This window comes from Anolis carolinensis, chromosome 4 (assembly GCF_035594765.1).
Source record: "Anolis carolinensis isolate JA03-04 chromosome 4, rAnoCar3.1.pri, whole genome shotgun sequence".
Taxonomy (NCBI): Eukaryota; Metazoa; Chordata; class Lepidosauria; order Squamata; family Dactyloidae; genus Anolis; species Anolis carolinensis.
In genome coordinates, this window is record NC_085844.1 from 82,750,025 (window position 1) to 82,771,251 (window position 21,227).

A 21,227-nucleotide genomic window follows, 5' to 3' on the forward strand; every position below is an offset into this window, starting at 1 on the left:
TTGGGGATTGAAGATATATTTGTAAGTATTCACAACATATGAGAGATGTAAGTCTGCGAAAATAAATGTTCAAAACTCTACTTTGAACCAATAAAATAAAATAAAAAATTTCCAACTCTTTTTAACACCTTACCAAGCCATGTTTTGCCGGTGTGTTGAAATCGATTGAGGATTAGCCTAGGACTCTGGGAGACTAGCGTTTATATCTTCACTTGGCCATGGAAATCCACTCAGGGATCTTGGACATGTCATACTCTCTCAACCCCAGAGGGAGGCAATGGCAAACCCTTTCTGAACAAATCTTGACAAGAAAGCCTCTTAGAGTTACCATATGTTGGAAATGATTTGAAAGCACCAAAAACGCCCCCCAACCAACTTCTCCAAACAGCCAGAAAGCTTTCCAAATTCTGCCTGTAATAGATTATTTCTAACTTCTGCTGCTCACTGGCCACATTTTATTTACACCCTTCAGAATAATGATAATTGTGCTATTCATATTTTTCTAATATTTGGGGGAGGTGACAATGATGATAGGTCAACAGGGCAATCCGATCTATGCATATATTTTGAGAAACACAAAAAGGAGGAAGGAAGGAGCAAGGGAAAAAAGAAAATGTGACAGGACCTTTTAGACTGACTTTTTATTTTCAAATGGGCCTTCATTGATTTAAAGCCACTTTTTGGGATGCAGCATCTGTTGAGATCTATTGCGTCTTATGGGACTTGAAAATTTATAATGTTAAGGTTAGAACACATTGCATTGTGACTGCATGGTTTTGGAATCACAACTACATTCCATAGAGACAAAGGAGAAAAGGCAGGAGACGTAATAAGGGAATGGATGATGACGATGATGATGATGATGATGATGAGTGGATCTGGGAGACATACAAGGCAGAACAGGATGAGAGGGAGAAAGAAAGGGCTGGGGAAAGTGGGAAGAATCAAGTGCAGGTAGGCAGAACTGGGAAGAAGAAGGAAGATAACAGTAAAGAAGGGAAGAGCAAGGGAAAAGGAGGATAGAAAATTGTACTGAGATTTTAACCATTTAAATTATTAGCATATGTTGTTGAGGCTTTCGTGGCCAGAATCATAAGGTTGTTATTATTACCGCTGTATTAACTCCTGTTTTATTGTCTTACTGTGTTTTATTTTTGTATATTGTGCAATGTATTTATGCGGTTGTCTTTGTAAATTATGCTGGTCGGGCCTTGCCCCATATGAGCCGCCCCGAGTCCCCGTGGGGAGATGGTGGCAGGGTATAAATAAGCATTTATTATTATTATTATTATTATTATTATTATTATTATTATTATTATTATTATGAAACACAACAAGATGAGTCCACAGCAGACACTCTGGTGGCTGTTGAATTGGATCACATGTCGGACACTTCCCAAGTGTCTAGGATTATGTGATGTATCGGTGAATAATGCAAGCAGATCCCAGTAAGGTGGTCTTCTGCAGCTGGCAGATGGTAATTTTGTCAGCGCCAATTGTGTTTAAATGTAGGCCAAGGCCTTTAGGCACTGCACCCAGTGTGCTGATCACCACTGGGACCACCTTGACTGGCTTGTGCCAGAGTCTTTGTAGTTTGATCTTTAAATCCTCATATCGTGTCAACTTTTCCAGTTGTTTCTCCTCAATCCTGCCGTCACCTGGGATTGCGACATCAACAATCCATACTTTGTCTTTTAACACGATCGTGAGGTCAGGAGTATTGTGCTCCAAAACCCTGTCTGTCTGAATTCGGAAGTCCCAGAGTAGCTTGATAATAATAATAATAATAATAATAATAATAATTATTATTATTATTATTATTATTATTATTATTATTATTATTATTATTGTGAGTTTTTCGAGCTGTATGGCCATGTTCCAGAAGCATTCTCTCTTGACATTTCGCCCACATCTATGACAGGCATCCTCAGAGGTTGTGTGGTTTACCTCACAACCTCTGAGGATGCCTGCCATAGATGTGGGCAAAACTTCAGGAGAGAATGCTTCTAGAACATGGCCATGCAGCCCGAAAAACTCATAGCAACCCATCTAAGTTAGCATTTGGAAACTCAAAAGGAGTACTCCAACATACCCTATTTACCAACTCCTGAGGCAGTGAGAATTGACTCAGTATTCCATATGCTGACCTCTGACTGCAATACTAGTGCTAGCTTTTGTTTGAGAAATGTTGTGAAGAGAGGTGGATGGACAGGATGATCAGGTGGTCCATCAACGTCCACTTCAAAGTAACCTGTAGCAGCAGTGAGAAACCACAGCACACAGATATGTGCATACATAAACACATACACATTTTACAAAGGAGTGCATTCACCCTGAGATTGCTCCCCATTGCTCTGAGGATCAGATAAGTGGATCACAGCCCAGAGTCAGTCCCTGAGATCTGGGAATCATAAAACAGAGCTGGGTAAATTGTGGCCATTCTGATGTTCAGTGATGACTCCCATCTTGTCTCATTATTGGCCAACATGGCTTGGGCTAATGGGAACCAAAGTAAATTCTCTAGTCCTGATGTATTGAAATGCATGACTTATATGGTTGGTTAATAAATGCTGTACATTACAATTTACTGGAAGTACAAAGCTTGCCTCATTGTTGTGTTTAGGCCAGTAAATGATGCTAGGCAATTGAAAGCTTTTTGTAATTGTTCAGAGATTCCAGAGCAAGTAGGAGAGCACAGCGCTGTGCTGTCTATGACTCATATGCACAAGACACTGCGTTAACAAACACACGGCTTGTGTACTCTGTTTTAAGATTACAAAGCCACAAGAGGAAGGGCAAGCTTACACAGTTAGGGAAATCAAATGTAGTTCCGTTTTTTCCTGGACTGAATAATAATAATAATAATAATAATAATAATAATAATAATAATAAGAAGAAGAAGAAGAAGAAGAAGAAGAAGAAGAAGTTTATTTATATCCCGCCTCCATCTCCCCCGAAGGGGACTCGGGGCGGCTTACAGCAAAATCAAAATACAAGCAATGATAAAATATAAAACATCAAAGGACAAAAACAAAAACCAATAATAAAATATACACAATAGGTGAAAAAACACAACACAGAATTAAAACATCAAATTAAAAACAATGTATCAGGGTAAAGGGAAGAATGCAGGAGGAAGCATCCATGTTTAGTTTGGCCTGACTTTACCCTCTACGTAGTATTTGGTAGAGCATTTGAAGTTTATCATTTTCTAACATCCCATTTTGCTAGTAGAGCTATTTAAATCCTCATATCCCTCCAGATCAGGATAAAAATATATGGGGCATTTGGGCTTCTTTCATTACCAAAGCTTGGAATAGTTATTGCAATGTTATTCATTTTAGGAATGAAAGAAAATTTCATGTTTGTGGGGATTCTACTTTGAGTGGCCTTTATTCTTCCCCTCGAGAAGTAGCTTGGCTGTGAGCTGCGTACACATTCTCCCATAGATCCCCTCTAGACTCTCAGAGCATTGGGGGAAAAAACCTTCCCCACTTCATCAGGCGCCATGCATTATTTTGTGTGGTTGTGATAATGCATTACAAAGAAAGAATTCCCTGAAATGCACAGGCAAGAGGCCACTACAGCTAGAAATGCAATCCAATGATATGAACTATACAACAGCAATTAAACCAAAATATAATCCATGTGTTACCAACACACATACATTCATTGTGCCATATGTCCCCAGTTTACTCATACTAAGTTGTTTCAGAATCCTCATACTAAGATAGTTCATCAACTGCAACATTTTGCTACATGCACCACCAAAGGAGTCATTTACCATATTACTTGTCCCTGTTCCTTGATGTATGTCGGCCAGACCAGTAGACAAATTAAACTCCGTGTAACAGAACACAAGAGTAAGATTAGGAATTGGGCCATTGACTCAAGTCTGTATAAACATTTCAATGACATGAACCATAGTCTTGAATCATTCAGGGTTCTAGTTCTAGAGGTAGTTACTTCTTCCTCAAACACAGATTTATGCACCAAACTACAACAACGGGAAGCCTTCTGGATATTCACTCTTAAAACAGTTTACCCTAAGGGTCTCAATGATTCTATTTCATTTCAATGTTTTCTGTGAGCCTGGTGTATACTTTTAGTTCAAATAGGTTCTTTTGATGCAAAACTTCTTTCAAATGGCTGATACATAGCCACACCTAATACGGGGCCCCTTTAAAATTTTCCCTATATACAGTGAGTTCTACCTGCTTCTCCTGTGCTTACCTAAGGAATCAAACCAGTAGCAGAGCACCTCTGTAGGAGAGTTTATGTAGGAGAGTTTATGTAAGTATATATGCTCCTGTCTTCAATGCTGTTACTATATTTTGTAATTTGTAATTTTTTATCCTGTGCAAGTGTCTCTAGCCACTCATATGTATTCCCTGTAGGTCCACTCCGTCATTGATAATGATACACTGAATTGATATACTCAAAAAAAGAAATTGACTACTCCAGGTTTTCCATACCTGCATAACCACCACCTGAAGAAGACTACACAGTCGAAACCGGTCATGTATGGTGTCTAACCTTGGACTTGTTTAGATTGGATTAAAAGGATTCACTTACTTGGACATTAAATTTGGACTCACAATTAGAGATTTATACAGTCCTCCATGAGGAACATGAACTTTGGTGGGCATTGGACTCACAAACTCTGAATATACAGTTTTACTTTCTCTGAATATAGAGTTTTCTTTCTATGAATGTATGTGTGTTGGTAACACATGGATTATATTTTGGTTTAATTGCTGTTGTATAGTTCATATCATTGGATTGCATTTCTAGCTGTAGTGGCCTCTTGCCTGTGTTGTGATAATGCAGCCACATTGTAGACTCACACCCTTAAAAAATAAATAAAGAGCCCTCGGAGGTGCAGGGGGTTAAGCCCTTGTGCTGGCAGGACTAATGACTTGAAGATTGGGTTGCTGACATGAAGGTTGCCGGTTCGAATCCAACCCGAGGAGAGCGTGGATGAGCTCCTTCTATCAGCTTCAGCTCCAGCTCTAGATGGGGACATGAGAGAAGCTTCCCACGAGGATGGTAAAAACATCAAAAACATCTGGGCATCCCCTGGGCAACGTCTTTGCAGATGGCCAATTCTGCACACCAAAAATGACTTGTAATTTCTCAAGTTGCTCCTGACACAACCCCGCCCCCTCAAAAATGAGGCAACCAGGGCATTTTTGTCTACAGCAGATGACAGCAACAACAACAGCAACAACAACAACTTTATTCCTGTACCCCGCCTCCATCTCCCCGAAGGGACTCGGTGTGGCTTACATGAGAAAACAACATACCACAACAAAGATTAACATACAATAATACATAATAGGTAAAGGTTTCCCCTGACGTTAAGTCCAGTCATGTCTGACTCTGGGGGTTGGTGCTCATCTCCATTTCTAAGCTGAGGAGCCGGCGTTGTCCGTAGACACCTCCAAGGTCATGTGGCCGGCATGACTGCATGGAGTACCGTTACCTTCCCGCCGGAGTGGTACCTATTGATCTACTCACATTTGCATGTTTTCAAACGGCTAGATTGGCAGGAGCTGGAGCTAACATAGAATCATAGAATCATAGAATAGTAGAGTTGGAAGAGACCCCATGGGTCATCCAGACCAACCCCCTGCCAAGTAGCAGGAAATCGCGTTCAAAGCACCCCCAACAGATGGCCATCCAGCCTCTGCTTAAAAGCCTCCAAAGAAGGAGCCTCCACCACAGTCCGGGGGAGAGAGTTCCACTGCCGAACAGCCCTCACAGTGAGGAAATTCTTCCTGATGTTCAGGTGGAATCTCCTTTCCTGTAGTTTGAAGCCATTGTTCTGTGTCCTAGTCTGCAGGGCAAGCTTGCTCCCTCCTCCCTATGACTTCCCTTCACATATTTGTACATGGCTATCATGTCTCCTCTCAGCCTTCTCTTCTGCAGGCTAAACATGCCCAGTTCTTTAAGCCGCTCCTCATAGGGCTTGTTCTCCAGACCTTTGATCATTTTAGTTGCCCTTCTCTGGACGCTTTCCAGCTTGTCAACATCTCCCTTCAATTGAGGTGCCCAGAATTGGACACAGTATTCCAGGTGTGGTCTGACCAAAGCAGAATAGAGGGGTAGCATGACTTCCCTGGATCTAGACGCTATACCCCTATTTATGCAGGCCAGAATCCCATTGGCTTTTTAAGCAGCCACATCACATTGTAGGCTCATATTTAACTTGTTGTCCACGAGGACTCCAAGATCTTTTTCAGTGGCCGCTAACACCGCTCCCAGGGTTTGAACCTGGGACCTTTCGGTCTGCAAATTCAGCAGCTCAGTGCTTTTAACCCACTTCGCCACTGGGGCTCCTAATACATAATATAACAACATAATTATAAAACGACATAACATGATGAAATTAAAACCAAGACATCAATTGCTATTTGCTATGTATAGAAGGTGATTTGTGCAAAAACTCTGAATAAGGTCCATGAAAAAAGGTAAGGGTGAGCGAGGAGTACACGGAATTGGCCATGTTGGGGAGATAAGCAGGGTGTTCTATGAGAAAGTGATACTGGTGAATAATCTACACTGACTATAGTTACGAAAGTCTTATTGTTATCATTTATTTATATAGCAACATCAAATATATATGATGTTTTACAGAAAAACAAAAACAATGTGTTTTCCAAAGCCTTCCAATTTAAAATGTCTTTATACACATACACATGGAGAGGGCAGAAGGATTAGCAATACAATAATTCAAATCAAATCAAATCAAAATCATTCAAATAAAATGTATATATACACACACACATATCACAAATCAGATGATCTCATATATGTAATAAAAATATACAAGATTGCAAAATAATGTAAAACCAAAATTCAAAAAGCTTTGGAAAGTAATAAAAATATATTTCAATTTAAAAAAACCCAAGAGATTTAAAAACTTGCTCCTGGGAGGAGCTAAACAATGGCGTACAGTAACCTGTGTTCACAGTTTAGATGGCTTTCAATGGTCCATAGTCATGATAGTGACACCCTCAGCCTTTAACATCAGAGGCATCACACCTCCAAATATCAGTTGCTGGGGAACAATAGCAGAAGGAATCCTTCTTATCAGCCTCGCATAAGCATTGAGCTAGCCAACTCGGAAAACACAATGTTAGACCAAATAGGTCTTGGATGACTTCTTATTCTTTTTCCTCCTCCTCCTCCTCCTCCTCCTCCTCCTCCTCCTCCTCCTCCTCCTCCTCCTCCTCCTCCTCCTCCTCCTCCTCCTCCTCCTCTTCCTCCTCTTTTTCTTCTTCATCTTCCTCTTCTTCATCTTCCTCTTCTTCTTGGATCTATCCATGATCTTCTTTTCATCCAGTGAAGGAAATGGGAAGCTTCACCCAGTAGGTCTAATCTGGCACTGCAGGATCCTTAGTCTAAGTCTGGCCCAGGCACTCTTTGAACCTCCATCTAATCTAAATACCCGTGCTTTAATGCAGGGGTCCCCAAACTAAGGCCCGGGGGCCGGATGCGGCCCTCCAAGGTCATTTACCCGGCCCCCGCCTTCAGTTTTAGACTTAGGCTCGCCCAAAGTCTGAAATGACTTGAAGGCACACAACAACAACAATCCTACTTAACTTGACTATCTCATTGGCCAGAAGCAGGCAAACTTCCTATTGAAATCCTGAAAGGTTTTCAGTATGTTGGTTAAAACTGTTTTTATTTTTAAATATTGTATTGTTCTTTCATTTACTAATATTGTGCTATGGTAATAATATAATATATTGTGCATACATATAATCTTGATAATAATATTATAATGTAATACAATATAATATTTATTTATTTATTACAGTATTTCTACCCCCGCCCCCAATAGGGGGCTCAGGGCGGCTAATAATAATAATAATAATAATAATAATAATAATAATACAATATAATAATATTGTATAATATAATAATATTAATTATATATTATATATTAAATGTAATATTACTAATAATATTATGGTATAGTGGTATAGTACAATATATTCATATATAATACTAATATTGTACTATGCTAATAATATAATATATAGGAGCCTCCGGTGGCCTAGGGGATAAAAGCCTCGTGACTTGGAGGTTGGGTTGCTGACCTGAAGGCTGCCAGGTTCGAATCCCACCCGGGGAGAGTGCGGATGAGCTCCCTCTTTCAGCTCCAGCTCCATACGGGGACATGAGAGAAGCCTCCCACAAGGATGGTAAATACATCAAAAACATCCGGGCGTCCCCTGGGCAACGTCCTTGCAGACGACCAATTGTCTCACTCCAGAAGCAACTTCGGTTGCTCCTGACATGAAAAAAATAATAATATATTGTATGTACATACAACTTGTAAGCCACTCTGAGTCTCCTTTGGGGTGAGAGAGGGTGGGGTTATAAATGTAGCAAATAAATACATAAATAATTGTTGTTAGGTGGGGTTTGCACTAAAAATAAGATATGTGCAGTGTGCATAGGAATTTGTTTTTTTTGTTTTTTTCCAAATGATAATTCGGCCCCTCAACAATCTCAGGGACCATGAACCGGCCCTCCACTTAAAAAGTTTGAGGACCTCTGCTTTAATGTATCCTCACCTGTTAACAGGAGCACTTTTTGTGCATGAGTTGAATTGCATGCAGTTGTATTGTGTGGGCTTCATCTTGGTTCTTGGTTTGTTTGAGAAACAGTGTGGTCTCCTGTATGATTAATGACACATTGCTTCCTTGTTTTCTTGACTTTCTCCTCCTCTGTTCTAGACATATCCGGTCATATGTTCCACAAAATATTGTTTTGATATAACCAAAGGTGGTGATTAGCCCACACATTTTACCATGTACAAACCAGTCTCCTTCCATTAGCCAGCAGTATTTATAAATCTAGACTGAGTGGAAAATCTGAGAGACTGCCGGAGAACAAGCCTTCAGAGCAGAAAAGATTGTGCTATAATATTGTGGTACACATAATGGCTAGATTAAGGTAAAGGTAAAGGTTTCCCCTGACGTTAAGTCCAGTCGTGACCGACTCTGGGGTTGGTGCTCATCTCCATTTCTAAGCCGAAGAGCCGGTGTTGTCCGTAGACACCTCCAAGGTCATGTGGCCGGCATGACTGCATGGAGCGCCGTTACCTTCCCGCTGGAGCGGTACCTATTGATCTACTCACATTGGCATGTTTTTGAACTGCTAGGTTGGCAGAAGCTGGAGCTAACAGCAGCCGCTCACTCCGCTCTCCGGGTTTGAACCTGGGACCTTTCAGTCTGCAAGTTCAGCAGCTCAGCACTTTAACACACTGAGCCACCGGAGGCTCCGATGGCTACATTAGCAAGTGTTTAAATGAATTAGATGAATTCTGTGGGCAGTAATTGCGCAGGAATCAGACTTTAGGAAGTGAAAAGGAAGGGACTTTTGAATTATTTCTTGTTGAAAAAAAAAGAAGCCTCCCTTGGTTTTCAAATGGCCTGGGTAGGGGGAATGCCTCATGTTTTCAGGGATACAGTTTTATTCAAGAAAAAGAAAATAAAACACACAAATGATATGTAAAACTACCAGAACATGTATCTGTATAATATCCTCTACTACTAAATTACAATTTTCTTCAGACCTTCAGATATTGCCTTCTCTATAAAATGTAAATTTTTAATATTTGGGCATTGTAAACCTTCTAGTAATAATAAACTATATATCATATTTTGGAGAAAACATCCCAACCCTAGCCCAGGATAACATCATACAACATGTTATATTATTAACACTTTATCATATGAAAGAAGAGGGGAAAAGATTACTTATACTAAACAAATACTGCCTACTTTTGTTGTCTAACATTGTTGTTCTTTCTATCAATGATTTTTAGTCACTAATGTTACAGGCCAATCTTTAAATATCCTACAACCTTATCAGATGGTCGATAGCAGAACATGGTATAATGAGTATAATGAGGTCTCTACTCATCTATTCCACACAAAGATTCCGGTTTTAGTTTTTAAAAACATTGTGTTGATTTATCTTTAAGATTACAGGTCAGTTTCTCCAATTCCTTCCGGTTCCTCTTCTTCTGGATCATCTTTGAGATTGTCATAGAATTCTTTCATTTGTTGCAATGTTGTAATCCAGAGTCTTCTGTTATTGAAATGAAAAGACAGTCCTTCTGATTTCTCCCATCTGTATATAATGGTTTTCTTTTTCAGCTTCTCTGTCAAGAAAGAATAGTTTCTTCTCTTTGCCAATGTAAGTCCTAGGGTGTCTTATTTTATAATAATCTGTGTTCCTTGATAAGTCCATTTATATTGTTGAAGGCTTTCATGGCCGGAATCACTGGGTTGTTGTGATTTTTCCAGGCTGTATGGCCATGTTTCAGAAGCATTCTCTCCTGACCATTCGCCCACATCTATGGCAGGCATCCTCAGAGGTTGTGAGGTATATTGGAAAACTAAGCAATATAAACCTCCCTTGTTTAGTTTTCCAATATACCTCACAACCTCTGAGGATGCCTGCCATAGATGTGGGTGAAACATCAGGAGAGAATACTTCTGAACATGGCCATGCAGCCCAGAAAATTCACGACAACCCTATGTCCATTTAGTTTCTCGATATTTCTGTAGAATCTCATCTTTGAAAAAAAAATCTTGAAGTAGAAAATCACATCTCATGGTACTTTCTTATGGTCCACTCTTCTATTTGTGATCCTGAAAACTCTGTCAACCTGTTTCTCGAGTTCATTCTCTTTTATGGCCAAATAGTCTGCTAAAGCCTCCACCATCACTCTCCATATTGATTTAAGAGCATTTGGGGGCAACATGTGATTTTCTTGTGTGGAAGATAAGGATCTCCAAGGTCTCCCTTAGGGACCAACATGGTCCCCAGCTTCCAGCAGTCCCCCCTCCTCTAAAGCCCTGCTATGTATGCTATTTTTGACTCACTGGAGAAAAGGCAGAATATAAATATTATTAAATAACTAAAAAGTAGTAAAGTAAAAGTTTATTTGTATACTGCCCTCTCTCCCGAAAGGGACTCAGGGCGGTTTCCAATATAAAATCAGCATAAAACATTGTACAATAAAACACTGAAAACACTATAAGATGCTATAAGAATACAAAAAAACCATAACAATTGACTAAAACAATCACATAAACAGAAGCAATATAATCACTCAAATAACATATGAATCACAGATGAAGAAAAAAGACCACTGGGATGGAGGAGAGGATGGCCTGGATAGGCCACTAGAACTAAAATGCAATGTTATATTCTAAGATGCTTTGGGGCAGAGGAATAAAGTACAGTGTTACAAGTCAAAGAGATGGCTTGTGCAACTACTATAGCTATGGGCTCGGTTATCCAAAGGCGCAGCGGAAGAGCCAGGTTTTAAGCAGCTTTTTGAAGGAAGCCATGATGGGTGCTTGCTGGATAATTAAAAAAACCCAACTGCTAGAACATTAAACAGAGACTGAAATCAAATGAAGAAAGAAGAAGAAGCCTGTGGAAATATATCTATGACATTATGCTAAAAAGTGTATGAAATCCACATGGCATTTTGATCTTGAAATTTCTGGCAGTGAAAGTATAGCACAACATTTGGAACATTAAGTTTTGCCCTCAAGTGCCCAAAATTACACCTCTCAGACTTGCAAAGATTCTAAACTTTTGAAATAGCATTTCAATAGGTTCATCCTGAGATCCATTTGTTCCTATCACTTGAATAAAAACTGTGTCAATATTGGCAGAGTTAAAATGCACACATGTGATCAAGGTGACACCTCCCCCCAGGACTTTGTAAAAGATAGTTCAAAAATCAAGACTTTATGTTCTATATTTCATAATTTATAGTAGAAGGTGATTGAGACTTTTTACTGGAGTTTACTGTGGTTTACTAAAACTCTCTGCACAAAAGGTGTTTGACCTTTTAGCCTGAGGCAAGAGATAACAACTTCCTTAATCTTTTCTTTAACCAGTGACAGAAGCACTTCCTTTTGTTTACCCAGACAAAGGAGTTAGCAAAGGAAAAAAGCCAGTTTTAAACCACATGCTTTACAATCTTTCCTTTGGATTCTGGATTTCGTATGAAACTTTATGAACTCTAGACCTTTGGGTGGCTGGGAGTGGGCAATATGATTTCTGACTCTATGAATGTATTCCTATATGTCTCCCTTCCCAAAATGCCTCATATATGAAAAAATAGAGTGAATAGAGGTTTGACTCAGCTACGTGCAGACAACCCCCCCCCCCTCCGATGGGCTGGAGTACCCTGCCCAGAGGAGATTATCACCTACTCTTGCATGGACAATTATTCAGGCTGTTCCTCCTTCTGAGTTCGGAGCAGGCCATCAGAAGGAAGAATAGTTCACCCTTCATCCACACAATTATTCAGGAAACAGCTCTCCCTTTGTCAATATCAGCGTGTCAGACACATATGTAGATTGGACATATTGACTTATCCATCCTTTTCATAATCTGCTTGGCTGTCCATTAATCGCTGCTCAGCCCGCCCCTTGTCCCTGATTGGTGGACTGTAGGAAGCCATCTGATTGGGTGGGATTTCGAGCCACCCAGTCAAAGAGCCAATCAGAGTGGAACTGGGCGGGGAAAGGCGGGGAGGGAGATTTGAATTGCTCCGCCTGTCTTTTTGCTTATAAAAATTGCTGTAATGTATTATGTGACATGTCATCACGGCGAGCGATTGCGTCTTGACATCCGCGTCAGCTGACTCGAAATAAAGACAACTCAGTTCTCTCTCTTCAAGAATTTGGGTGAGATTATTGTGGGAAATAGGGTTTTAATTCGCAGTGCCCCCGCTGGCCAGGATCGAATCCCTAAATTTGCTCGACAACACACACTGTAAATGACCACTGCTAAGGTACTGTTTCTACTCTGATATTCCAAATTCCTCTGCTCCCAGTGATATTAGTTTCTTATTCGCTTCCATACCCTCCCACCCAAATATGTATATAATGATCTGACAACTAAATCAACACTCCATGCATCTAAGGAAGTGGGCTATAATCAATGAAAGTGTTTATCTAATAAAATGGATTAAGTTGCAAGATGTTTGGCTATTTTGGCTGCATGGGCTAACATACTACCTCCTCATCACCGAAGAATTTTCCCCTCCATGTGAAACTTTGGGTGCGCTTTGTACAGTATTGTGATTAAATCTAAGAAAGCTGCTTGGTTCATCAGTTGCCAGCTGGCCCTCCGTAAGGGAGACCTCCAAGCAGAATGTTCTTTTTCAACTGCTAAATGAAAGAAATGAAAAGGCACACCAGCGCCTACTTCAAAACATGTAACTCTTACCATCATCTGTACCTTCCCACTTACCCACGCAAGACTGACCAAATATTTACCCAGCAACACTATTAAATATATCAAGGAACATGCTGTTAAAGCATCTGGCCAGAAAGAAGCAGAGATCAGACAGAACTTGCTCTGTTCACACCCACTCATTAGCTTCAAGAACGTTTGCTGTCTTGAATACATAAGTGCAACCCACAATACAATAAATATACAAATATATGTTTTAAACCATCTACAAACATGTTTTCAAAATTTGAGGACATGTGGGGGTAACCTCAGTTCAGTCTCAGCCATATTTTGAGCTGTCTTGAAACAATCAGTTATCTGGTGAGTTGGAACATTAACCACCAACACAAATATATGGATGCATGCACATCTCTGTGCATCTATTTTTAGAAAGACTGTCAATGGAAAACTCAAGCTGGAACTGAATAATTCATGCAAGGACATATGAAAAAATGTTGCATTGATAGCAGTACCCTTATTTGGGGTTCGAGCCAGCCACTTCCTTTCATTCTTTATTCCCCACCTTTATGTTCCCCCCACAACTGACAGTCAGCACTATTTATTTATTTACCATATTTATATCCCATCTTTCTCTACCCTGAGGGGGATTCAAGGCAGCTTACAACGGCACAAGTGCAGTGCCATGGGCATAAAAACATAAACATCCCCTGCCTTTCTCTACCCCGAGGGGGACTCAAAGTGGCTTACAATGGCACTAGTGCAGTACCTTGGGAATAAAAACATAAAAATGAAATAAAATTATATTAAAATTGATACAGACATAAAAACATAATTAAAATACGAGGGCTATCCAGAAAGTACATTACGTTTTGGAATTAAAAATGAACAAAGTATAGGAGAAAATATTTACCAAATGCAGTTGAAAGCCACACCCAAATACCACATCTCACATAGTCGCCATTCAAATCTAGCCTCTTACCATAGCGATGAAGGAGCTTTGCAACTCCTTCCCCACTAAATTCTGCCGCTTGCTTCCTCAACCAGCCGGTCACCCCTTCCTGCAGCTGCGCAGCGTCGCCAAAACACTGCGTTGCCAGCCACACCCCCATTGTTGGAAACAAGTGGTTGAGGAAGCAAGTGGCAGAATTTAGTGGGGAAGGAGTTGCAAAGTTCCTTCATCGCTATGGTAAGTGCCTAGATTTGAATGGCGACTACGTGAGATGTGGTATTTGGGTGTGGCTTTCAACTGCATATGGTAAATGTTTTCTCCTATACTTTGTTCATTTTTAATTCCAAAATGTAATGTGCTTTCTGGATAACCCTCTTACATTCCAATGTTATGGTTTACATAATGGCCTACAAGCTCATCACATTGATGAGGTCGTGCAAGGCGATTTTACAGCCTCTGTGGTGAATCAGCGGTGCAGTGGAGCAATCCTGGTGCCCTCCTTCACCCTCAGTGACACTTCCTCACCACATATAGGAAACCTCCCGTGTTCTAGGTTCAGTGGCATATCATGTTTGCGCCCCAGTTGATCTACAGAATCCCAGAAGGGAGCATACATCATGTGATGAGTGGTGTTGGGCTCCATGGATCCTATGATGCGTACAGCCCCCCATTTGATGAAGTCCTTAATGTGCTCCTACATCATTAGGGTGTTGATGGTCAGGGGAGTTGCTTTATTGTTTAAATTTATTGTTGTACTTATGTGATTGTTTATTATTGAAGTATATGTTTCATCTATCTCCTTTTCATCTTAGGGTGAGATATGTGCATACCAAAAAGAATACAAAATTACCATTAAATATTAGTTTATGGTTATTGCATATACTTTTTCACCAGAGGGAAATAGGTCATCTCTACTGAAGTTTCAAGTAAAGGAGCTTATCTGATAAAATGAATACAATGAAGTTTTAGGCACATCTTGGAAAGAAGGAAGTTTTATAGGGAGGGAGGTACAGAGAAGACCCTTTTGCACATCACCATACCACTAACCTCTCAGGGAACTGATAACAGGCAGAGTTGGCGTAATGCATAGTGTCACCCCCATGGACCTTCTTCCATAACAGATCATACCACAATATTGTAGTTAAAAGAAGAAGAAAATTTGAGAGAATCACTGTCTAAACCAGAAACAACTAACACAACTACATGAGTCCAAGTGTGATAGCAACTGGGTAATAATGACAGCTCTGACTAGACCGCATGTGCATTATTAGTAGATTCTAAAAGTTCTTCCGGTGGGGCTCCATCATAAAACTATAGAGGAACTGGCATATGCCAGTGCAGTGACAACACGGGAGGGTTATCGTGTTCAATTAGAGTCAATGGAGGGAAGTCATGCGGCGGAAGTTTTACCACATGGGATGAGGTAGGGGGGAAGCCGAGTGATGCAGGGCATGAGGCAATGGGTTCCCCCCCACAGGACACTGCCAGATTTGCCATGATACATGGCAAGTCTGTTGGCCCATTTGATGAGGTCCAAAGTCAGCACCTTGAATCAAAAACAAATCAGTAGGCATTCTGCACTAGTTGGAGCTTCTGGATTCTCTTTAGGACAGTCCCACAAAACATGCATTTACAACACTACAATCTAGAGATTACCAGAGCAGGAAGGGCCATGGCTGATGAACCGGCTGGACCTGAAAATATTGGGGTTGCCTGGGCTTCTGGTGGCTATGCTGTACCTCAAGTGGCAAGTATCCAAATCTATGCACCTATTGTGAAGATGTAAGATTTTGGGTTTTCCTGATGCAATCTATTTATTTATTCCATGTGAACGACATTGTGTTTACATGAACTTGTAAGTCTATTAAAACAGTTGGAGGTTCTGTTCTTCCAGTTGAACAATTCTGGGAGGTTCTTGAATAAATTCTTCTTGCTCTGAAGATTAGCTGAAGGAAGAGAGAGTCAGGAAGGCAAGCTACTTGCAAGGGAATCAAGTTAATACCATATCTCTTTTATTCTAAGTTGCCACTGATTGTAAGACAGATTAATTTCAGTATCACCAACAGAAAAAAGCATTTCTCATATGTGTATGTGTATATATATATACAGTAGAGTCTCACTTATCCAACATAAACGGGCCGGCAGAACGTTGGATAAGCGAATATGTTGGATAATAAGGAGATATTAAGAAAAAGCCTATTAAACATCAAAATAGGTTATGATTTTACAAATTAAGCACCAAAACATTATGTTATACAACAAATTTGACAGAAAAAGTAGTTCATTACACATTAATGCTATGTAGTAATTACTATATTTACGAATTTAGCACCAAAATATCACAATGCATTGAAAACATTGACTACAAAAATGCGTTGGATAATCCAGAATGTTGGATAAGTGAGACTCTACTGTGTGTGTGTGTATACACACACACACACACACACAAATATATACATATACACATACAGGCAGTCTCCAAGTTACAAATATCTGACTTACAAATGACTCATAGTTAAGAACAGGAAGTGAGAGAAATCTACCCCAGGAAGGGAAATTCACTCCTGAAAGTGTTATCATTGAGAAAACGTGTTCTGACTTACAACAAACAAATTCAGTTTAAGAACAAACCTGCAGAATAATAATAATAATAATTTTATTCTTGTACCCCGCCCCATCGCCCCGAAGGGACTCGGGGCGGCTCACATGGGGCCTTGCCCAACATCACAATATAAAATCAAAACAAAAACACAAATTTACAACAATAAATCAACAATATCGGTAAAACAATCGAAAAGGACAATCTTACAAGATAAAATGTTAAAACAGGTATATCAAACAAAAGTCTGGGCCAAAAGGTGAATGTGTCAAATCGGGGGGAGATAGTTACATAATTGACATAGTCAATGAAGTACTATAAATGACAATAGTGACAATAAGAGGGCAGATCAGTGGGTCTATTATTACATAGGCAGGCATCTTAAACCAACAAAAGTCACTCATCAAAGGCTTTCCGGAAAAGCCAGGTTTTCAGATTCTTCCGGAAGGAGAGGAGGGTGGGGGCCAGCCTAATCTCCCTAGGGAGCAGGTTCCAAAGCTGGGGGGCCACGACAGAGAAGGCCCTCTCTCGTCCCCACCAACCGCGCCTGCGAGGGTGGTGGGAGCGAGAGGAGGGCATCCCCCGATGTCAGACCCCTGGCTGCTTGGGCACCAAGAACCATACACGGAGGCCAGTCTCTATCTAATATCTTTATTAAGGAAATATATAAAAGCAATAAAAACAAGTGAAGAATATAGTTCAGAAGCAGACCTTTCAAATGAGGTCAAATATAGTCCAAAATTGTATTGTCCAATAAATGATATTAGAGTTCAAAGTTTTAATCCACTTGATCGAAACACACACTTTTGCCAAGCAATAGTGTGGGGAAATGTCAGAGTCTTAGAAGTCCAATGAAGCTTGACAACAAGGCTGGAAATAAACTTGGTTCTTGGCTAGGTCCGTGACTAGAAACAAGGCAAAACGTGAAGCGTGGAACAGGGTCTGTGGTTAAACAGCAAGGCAAGGCAAAGGCTTGAATACTTGATCCGGGAAGCAAGGAACTGGGGTTACGAAGTCCACACACGATCTCTCTCCTGAAGCTGATCAATTGACTCCGCAAAGAATCTCCCGCGCCAAACACCTATATTGGGTCTCGTTTTCCCGCCAACAATCTCTTTCTCTAGAGAACGAGAAGCGAAACCCAACTCTGTCCAGATGCATGACTCCTTAGAATTTCCCAAGGGAAACAGGCCTAATCAGCCTGTTGTTTGGCAGCGATCCGTAAACTTCTCCGATTTGCTTCTCTAACTCCTCTGTCTCTAGAGTAAGATTCCTTCCTGGGAAACGGAGGGGAGTACTGTCCAAGGCCTGTTTTACTGAATTCTTGAGGGCAAACATCAACATCCGGCAGGTGAAGGGACTCCGGCTCTTGTTGAACCGGCGAAAACCCCATGTTTTCATCTTCATCTGCCACGATAGTACTAGGAACAGGACTACAAGGCCCATGAGGCATCACACCCGACGAGCGAAGAGATCGTGCGGGTTCATAGGGGGAAATGCGGTCTCTAAGGTAGGCGGGTCCCAAACCGTTTAGGGCTTTGTAGGTAAGAACCTGCACCTTGAATTGGGCTCGGAAAGTAAGCGGCAGCCAGTGGAGCTCCTTAAACAGAGGCGTTGAACGTGCCCTGTAATTTGCTCCAGTTAGAAACCTGGCTGCTGTGCGTTGAACTAATTGCAGTTTCCGGACCGTCTTTAAAGGCAGCCCCACGTAGAGCGCATTGCAATAATCCAGTCTAGAGGTAACTAAGGCGTGGACCACCATGGTCAGATCAGACTTCTCGAGGTATGGTCGCAGCTGGCGCACAAGGCCCTCCCGGCCACGGCTGACACCTGAGCTTCAAGCGTCAGCCCCGAATCCAGGAGGACCCCCAAGCTGCGGACCTGCGCCTTCAGGGGGAGTGTGACCCCGTCAAGCACAGGTTGCCACCCAATACCCCGATCGGACTTTCGAGTGACCTGGAGGACCTCTGTCTTATCAGGATTAAGTCTCAGCTTGTTCGCCCTCATCCAGGCCAACACAGCAGCCAGACACTGATCCAGTATCCGAGGGGCTTATCTTCTTCATAACTTGGGGGACTGCCTGTATATATGTGTGTGTATACATACATACATACATACATACATACATACAAGCACCCACAATTCTAAGACAGACCCAGTATTGTTTATTTGTATAGACATGTTCCTCCCACAAGTCTTACTAAAGCTGAATGATCTTCCACAATAATTTGACTGGATGAAATCATCCGTTGAATTACGTTATCTAACACAGTCAGTGACAAAGAAGAAAAGATAATTACGTATCTGAACATGCCAAATACAGCACTATAATTTTCTAGATTTATGCAAATTGTTCTTCAGATTTTGACCATACTAATTAATCTACTTAAAACCAATAGAACACCTTCTTCTGTTATTTAGAAACACCCTGTCCTTATCTTTTCCTCCTTCACTGAGGCTCCCTTGTTCTTTGTCCTGCTTCCAACTCTGTCCTATCTTGGCTGTGATCATGGAACTGACCTTGGCTTGGCTTCCCACTGTTTCATCCTTTAATTAAATGATACAGCTTGGCTCCTTTCTTGGAAAGATTCATTCACTGTCTGCGTTGCTGTCCACAATCACAAGCCAAACTTGGTAGAGTTTCTTTCAACAAATTCCTTTTCGTAGCATTTTTGTTATAGTTGTTATTTGTTGATTATTATTATTAGTAGTAAAAGTTCAGATTGGTGATTTTGTAGAATTCAAACAGCCCCCTTTTTTCAGCAATCAGAGGGGCTTTTCCAAGCTCTAGGTGAGATGTGTGAAGTGTAATTCCTAGAATGATTATTATCCAGTCTATTATCTTGATTATGTTTATTTCTGAAGTTGTGGTATCAAAAGTAATCATTCCTAACTCAGATCTTGCTCAAGAGAACATGGAGAATAGAATCATAGAATTGAAAGAGCAATCCAACCCCCGCTATGCAGGAAAAGCACAATCAAAGCACCACCAACAGATGGTCATCCAGTTTCTGTTTAAAAGCCTCCAAAGAAGGAGCCTCCACCACACTCTGACCACACAGAACAGCTCAGAAGGCCGGTTCTTTGGGATGCAATGTTAGCAGCAAAATAAGACTTTTCAGCTGCTTCCATTGCTGCGGAGTAGGCTTTTAAATAAGCTCTATCCTGTACTTGGTCAGATTTGCTCTGAGTTCGACGGCACCATTGCTCTAGTCCCTGTCTCACTCACTTCATTGCTGCCAGCTCTATGTTATATCAAGGTGCTGGTTTGGCTCGGCTCTGTGAAAAGAGACACTCGGGAGTGATTGTGTAAACTGCCCCGGCCATTTCCCCATTCGAGAGGTTTGTCAGGAGTTCAAGAGAATCACCTACCGAAGTGGCAGGAAAGTCCGCAAGAGCCATCAGGAATCCATCTGGATCAATAAGCTTCAGGGGGTGGATCATCTTAATTGGTCCCACCGTTGTAGAGGTTTGCGGCAGCAGTGAGTCTAAACCTGAGCAGGTAGTGGTCAGTTCATTACAAAGGAATTGTAGATAGTTTCCCCATACCACCATCACCACCTTTCCTTTCAATGTTCAATGGGTATCCATTTTACCATCTTGCACAAAAAACCAGGTCCATTGTGTGTCCAACTACATGGGTGGGGCCCAATATTAATTGGGACAGCCCCATTGTTGTCATAGAAGCCATGAAGTCCTGAGCAGCTCCCTCAGGGTAGTCTTCACATGGATGTTGAAGTCCCCCAGCACTACTAGCCGTTGGGACTCCAACACCACACCAGAAATTTATTTATTTTATTTACAGTATTTATATTCCGCCCTTCTCACCCCATAGGGGACTCAGGGCGGATTACATTATACACATACAGGGCAAACATTCAATGCCCATAAACACATCAAACAGAGACCGAGACACTCTGGTCCGCTCAAAACAGAGACTGTAATGCAGCAGGTTGGGCAATACACTAACAGAATCCCTATTCTGTTCCGGCAACCCACTCTCAGGTAATTACAGTTGAACCTTGATGACTGCAGAATGGGGCACCAGAACAAGGAATTGAAGTCCCGGTAGACCACTGCTACCCCTCCTCTCCACCCCTGGGCCTTGCTTACTGCTGTACAGGAAAACCTGGTGGGCATCGCCAGGTGAGATTACCCCCCTGAGCTCGTCCAACCAGGATCAGGTCCTAGATGGCTGTTGTTTTCCCATTTACCAACCTGACATTAAGCAGCAGTAGCTTCAGTCCGCAGTGTCTGCCCACTTGGTTACCCAGGCTACTTGTAGGAGGAGACAATCTAGGGACAACACACACTTGTCTGTATATCCTGGGGTGCTGGCATTGCCCCTGTCTCCTCCTCCTGCGTCTTCTTCCCTGCACTACCTTGATGGGTGCATGCCATAAGGATGCTGAAGCTAAGGAAAAGTGTTCT

The 21,227-nt window shown here is 41.3% G+C and overlaps 1 long non-coding RNA gene across 1 annotated transcript; it reads left to right on the forward strand.

Moving 5' to 3' along the window:
- Window positions 1-237: 237 nt before the first annotated feature.
- On the forward strand, window positions 238-4,923 carry LOC103279465 (uncharacterized). The gene is made up of 3 exons (XR_010006140.1): window positions 238-954; window positions 4,205-4,293; window positions 4,398-4,923. It is a non-coding gene; the product is annotated as an uncharacterized LOC103279465 (long non-coding RNA).
- Window positions 4,924-21,227: the final 16,304 nt, after the last annotated feature.